We start from the raw sequence: 6,044 nt of genomic DNA on the forward strand, positions 1-6,044 counted from the left end.
ACTTGCAATTTTCGAAAATGAACACAGCCAATTACTTTTAAATGAGAATCCGGCAGTTGCATATTTTCTCACTGATTTCTAACGACATTTATTCTTGTTAATTCATACAAAACGAAAAATTATTTAAAACATTCCATTACACTTATTTTTTCGAAAAATGTACAGAAACCAGTGTATAGTTTAACAAATATTTTCACGAGTACCTAATACTCTATCTACATTCTATGAATTTGTTTCCATTTTCACCCCTCACGTTTACTCATACATTTGTATATTTTCGTTTGGAGCATTCGGAAAATTTTGCGAAAAGGGGTTCGCTCGCTTATCAACCCTTCAATTAAGTGCCCTCCTCATTCATTCATTCATTCATTCGGACAGATGATCCCGAAACCGGTTTTCGGCATAAAATTATAATTTTCGAAATTCCCCTCGGGGCCCCGTCTCTGCAAATTTCCGCCTCGCACCACCAATCCGGTGGCCAATATCGGTTCGTTCGTTCGAATGTTTGTGCAAATTTTAATGAAAGAGGGATTTGGCTTCCTGGATACACGTGTGGTGTGCCTCGCATTTTTGCATTATGTAATATATGCGAGTGACGTTTGAAAGTTGCCATTCGGAAACGTTCCGTAGGCCGAAGGGTTCTGGAGGTGACTTGAGGGGAATATTCAAAACCAATCATGGCCACTCCGGTGGGAGTCGTTCGATGGCCTTGAAATGTTGTTTTAGCAGAGAGATATTGATTTAATTTTCATTCGTGCGTAACGAACATCCTGGCACTTGGCAGCAAATTAAAGTGACTGATTCTTCATAAAAAAAATACACTTCCGACTCTCTGTTTTGGTAGATATAAAAAACAAACGAAAAGCCACCCATTTTTTTTAAACTATTAGTTTTTAGAGAAATTAGTAAAATATTTTGATACTTTTATGAAGAAGTGCTTTGCTTGCTTCTCTTACGTAAGTTTGTGCTAAGTGAGTTTGGTAATCATCCCCCCTTTCTGTGACCAAGTTTTTGTGTTCTGCTGCAAAAATGCAACTAACGACAGTTTTTCTTTTTCTTGTTTTTCGTGCGGATTGTGTGCTAATTGTTAACCAAAATCTTAAGATTCCTTAAACGGCAAATATGGGAACATTTTTTTATCGGTTTTCTTTATAAAAGGTTTGTTGGATGTATGCCTATGTAAGTTGGTAAGCAACCATGGGTGCTCGGATTTACCACAGTTTCTGCCTAAGTAAATAAATGTAAAGTAGTTACATGCAACTGATAAAACTGAACTTGTTTTTTAATATGAAATGTTTTTTCGGTGAATTTTTCCTAATTTTGGGTTAGTAAGACAGAAACTGTTCTATTTTTATTTATATTACCAACTGTTTATTTTGATTTAATTATAGGAAAAGAAAGGGTTTTATTTAGGGGTCACTTCCAAGAACAGCAGGAGCAATTTTCTCATTATAATACCCCATGAGTGCTGTTTACTTCAGGTAATCCTGATCAAATTTATGTAAAAGATTGATTTTTAATGTAAATAAACTATCCTGAACTTTTGAACACTCTAAAATCAATGAGTCGTCAGGATACTATTTCTGGTCTTGGTACAATCAGCGATGAGAATTTCTATGAGGTGTCAAACATATCGCGTTCTTCGTTGTTTTAAGAAATTGCAATGACCCCAAAATTCTGTGAGCTGAACACAGTTCATTACTAGGTTAAGGGGGGGGGGGGGGGGGGGGGGGTAGGGTCTAACACTTTTAAAAAATCATTTTTTTTATTTTCTTATTGTAAAACATTTAAAGAATGTTGTGTCAAATTTTCAAGCCAATTGAAGCAAAACTGTAGAAATTATAGGCCTTTATCTCCTCCTATCTAATACTGCAAGAAAGCAAGAGCAGAAACTTCAAACGCGTTTTTCTCGAAAGCACATTTTTAAAGTCCGTGGACATCGTCATTTGAAAACTACTTATCCGATTCTTTTCAAATTTGGAGCATATTTTCTACATATAAAATACCAGACCCCAACGTTTTTTCTTTTTTTGTTTTTTACTTTGGGGAGATTTTACAGATAAAAAATGGCGGATTTTTCGTGAAAAATCGTAGTTTTAACTTCAAACAACCACAAAAATTTCATAAATTTTTTTTTAAGTTAAATAAAAACGTTGGGGTCCAGAAAAACATCTATTAAAAATATTTTGCTCTGATTTTTTGAATTCAGATGATACTATGCTGAGATACAGTGTCCACCGCAAATCCTGTTTTCTAAAATGCATCCTCGAAAGTGCTCCGTCACCGGCTCATTTTTCAATATTTTTCTACGAAAAAATTACTAAATGTTCTTTTAACAATGCTTTGTATAATGCAAAAAATTTGAATACATTTGTTTGAACGATAGCTCTAGAAAAAAATCGTGAAAATGGTGATTTTTTTACCCGTTAGACCCCACCCCCCCCTTAATGAGATCAAATTACACTTCACTCCACTACTGTCTCTGGTCAAATCCGACAGCATTTGAACTTCTGGGAAAATTTCACACTTGAAAAGTACTATCGCAGGCTCTAAAACCGGTCGCTTGGATTTTTTTAAGATTTTGAGTCCATATTTTCCCTTTTTGCATTAAACGGTTTGTATGGACCGCCCCCTTCTGAAGGGGTTGCCTTCAAATTGTATTGCATTCGAACTAGAAGTTCTCATAGTAAGCTTCCGTACCAAATATTAGATTCTTAGATCGCATGATGGCTGAGTCTATAGAAGGCTTTTAAGATGTGCAACAATTGGAAAAATCGGGCAACATAAGGCCTGCCATCAAGTTTGCATATGCAACTTTTGAGCACCTGTTTTGAATAATTTTTATAAAATTTTCTCCTGATTTGCGATCCATCCAACTCAATCGATAAGCTTGAAGTGATCTGAGTGATATAGGGTATCTTTCTCTACCATTTGTTTGAATATTGCTCTCTTCTAACGTTGAGTCTTCCATAGTATCTTCAAGTGTCCATTATGATAAAATCCGAAACTATTGACCATAAGTTGACCACCATTTCGTTAAAAAAAATCTCAATCTGAATATGCCTATTTGAGGTTTATTTTTCCTAAAGTAAAATATGTGGTGGTTCGACAGCTACATGTATCTCAATTCATTAAACAAATATTTTTCAAAGTGAAAAATATCATCATGTGAGGTAATTCCTCATACTATTTCACTTTCAATATCGAAAACGACTGAGCGTTTCCTCCAGCAGAAGAGTGAAAATCATAACTTGGGGCAAAGTCAAGGTTAAGCAATATGGCGGCCCATATACAACACGAGCGCATGACACTTCAAACGGTTTGGCACGGCTGACTCGATTGGAAGGAAGAAACCACCAAACCATCACCATACCTACCGAGTGAAGCCAACTGCCTAAGCTGCTGCCAGCAGATTGTCTGGAGCCAGCCAGCCTACCCTGGTGCCATAGAAAAACTCCAACGGCCTACTGCAATCGTGCTCCAGTGGGCCACTACAATTTACCGCAAAGCAACCCGGCAAAACTGTCGCCATGGGCAACGGATATTTGCTATGTGTTTGCCACCTATGTATTCCGCAGACGCCGGCCAGGCCGACTAGCAAGCAAGGGTCCCTCTGTTGGTTCGGTTGGCCGTTTCACTGCGCTTCCATTATTTACAACTGAGTTCTTGCCGCTTTCGTAGTGAAGTTCCACTGCGTGACAACGAGGAGGACCCTTTTCTGCACTGACGGGTGGACGGATTTTGCAACACCATCAGCAGAAGGGAACCTTAAAAACGGCAGTTGGACGCGTAAAATGGCAGATTCAATTATCTGATAAAATACTGACACGCAAATACGTTATGCAATAATTTCATACCTACATACCTTGAAAATCTTCCCTCCATCTGATTTTCGAAAAGGGTTAAAAGTTCATATCGAGTACACCTAGGTACTCGATTGGTGCAAAAAGTAGTGTTGAAGTTCGCCCTAAATACCATGTGCATATGACTCAGGTGCGGTGTACGATTAATCACCATACTAGATCCTCAAGATTTAGTTACAAAAAATGCTCATTTTCATAACTGCAGAATGAATAAATATTGTTCTACCCAATAAACCACACCATTCTCTAGTACTAGGCAAGATTTACCCGATGCAATTAAAGAACCATTAATATAATTAATTTCTCTATTACCGGCAGTTTTATGGCTCGAAATTGATTTAAATCATCCTACCAGCAATTAATTCATTTGATACTTTATAAACACCCAAGCTCCTGGAAGGGTTAAAAACAGAATCATTTCTTTTGGTCCTTCTTTGATTTACAAAGAAAACACGGCAATACGGAAGGAAGGAAGGACAGTTTTAAATTGATCGGCTGAATAATTGATGGGCAGTCCAGGGACACTCCCCACAGCAACAATTTACATCTTTTTCAAACGCCTTGCCTAGCCCGGATTCCCACTTTTCGCCTCAACCCGTTAGATTATTTATTCCCTCGCGGTGCAATTAGTGACACCTGTTGGACCAAAGGGGCCAAACACTTGAAAACAGTCAATCGTTCAATGGGCAGCTGGAGGGCGACCCAACCTAATTAGCAGAACTTTCAGAACGAACAATGAAAAACGGTCAGTGGTAACAAATTACTTTTTATCTAATGTTTGAGAAACAAAAATAAACCGGGCAGCAGTGTCACCCTTTCTTCGATAGGGGCTGTTCACTAATTACGTAAGCACATAGGGGGGGGTGGGGGGGTTTCACATTTGCTTACGATCTCTTACTAGGGGGGCAGGGGGGGTTTCCAAAAATCTTACGTAAGAAATGTTACTTTAAAAATTTATCACAGCCATACGAAACGATATTACTCAGGTTTTTTTACTCACTACCAATTTGTTGGTTAATTTTGATGTTATGTTATTTATCTTTTAAAAGCTTTGAATTAATAAATATAAATTGCAGGTTTTATAAAATTTATAGAGAACCAATTCAAACCAACAAAAACACTAAATCACATTATTAAACAAGATCGTCGCTTTTCGCTTTCCATCATAACAATCTTTTTAAATGAGAAATTTATAGAAACAAAAAGGAAAATTTCGCGATGTGAATCCACAATTTGAATCCATCATATTTCGAAAATGACTTCATCCAGAAAAAATCTTGAAAAATCAATATAAGGTGGTTTAAATAATGAATTTCTAGACAGTTTTTTCAGTGATAGACACTACCAACTTTTAAATTATACAAACGATTAACCAAAAAAAAATTCCTAAAACTTTATCGCTTACCGCTGAATGAGTCTGAGCTTTTAGGTTAGTTGACAACGTGATTGTCGTTAAACATTTTTGTCCCAATTCTAGTAGTTTAGAATGATATTTTTTTTAAAGATTTTTATGATTTTCAAGTAAAAAACATAACAGCCTTGTGCTAACCTGATTGATCTCTCTTTTTTAAATCGGAATTGAGATTTTATATTGTTTATTCGATTTTGGAAATGTATTGTAAATTATTGTTAATTATTGTATTATTGTTAATTATTGTGCTTTTCAAATACAGTTTTTTTTTTAATTTTACTTAAAAAGTGCTTTGCTGTGAAGCATTTATGTCACATTTTTAATATTTTCAAGTTTTTTTTAACAAAAAACGTGTCAATGTCTCAAAGAAAAAAAAACGTAAGATCTTACAAGGGGGGGAGGGGGGGTTTTGAAAAATCTTACTTTGTCTTACCAGGGGGGGAGGGGGGGTTGAAAATTTCCAAAATCGTGCTTACGTAATTAGTGAACGGCCCCATAGGTCTAAGTGATCTTTGCGTTGTGAAGTCTAAGGGAGAAAAAAGTCTTAAGCACCAGCATTTGATCGCAGAAGGCGATTCGTCCGTCGAATTGAGACAGTCAATGGTGCTGGTGCTGGTGCAGTAGGCGCCGAAAGTCAACAGTATCTACTTAATGATTGCATGATATAATCGCTCCACCACCAGCAGCAGCAGATGTTTGCTTAATCGTTTGAATGGAAGGATGCCCGCATTAAAATTGACTGCTTTTTGTTAGTTTTTGGGAAGAATATG

This window comes from Uranotaenia lowii, chromosome 1, assembly GCF_029784155.1.
Source record: "Uranotaenia lowii strain MFRU-FL chromosome 1, ASM2978415v1, whole genome shotgun sequence".
NCBI classification, from domain to species: Eukaryota; Metazoa; Arthropoda; class Insecta; order Diptera; family Culicidae; genus Uranotaenia; species Uranotaenia lowii.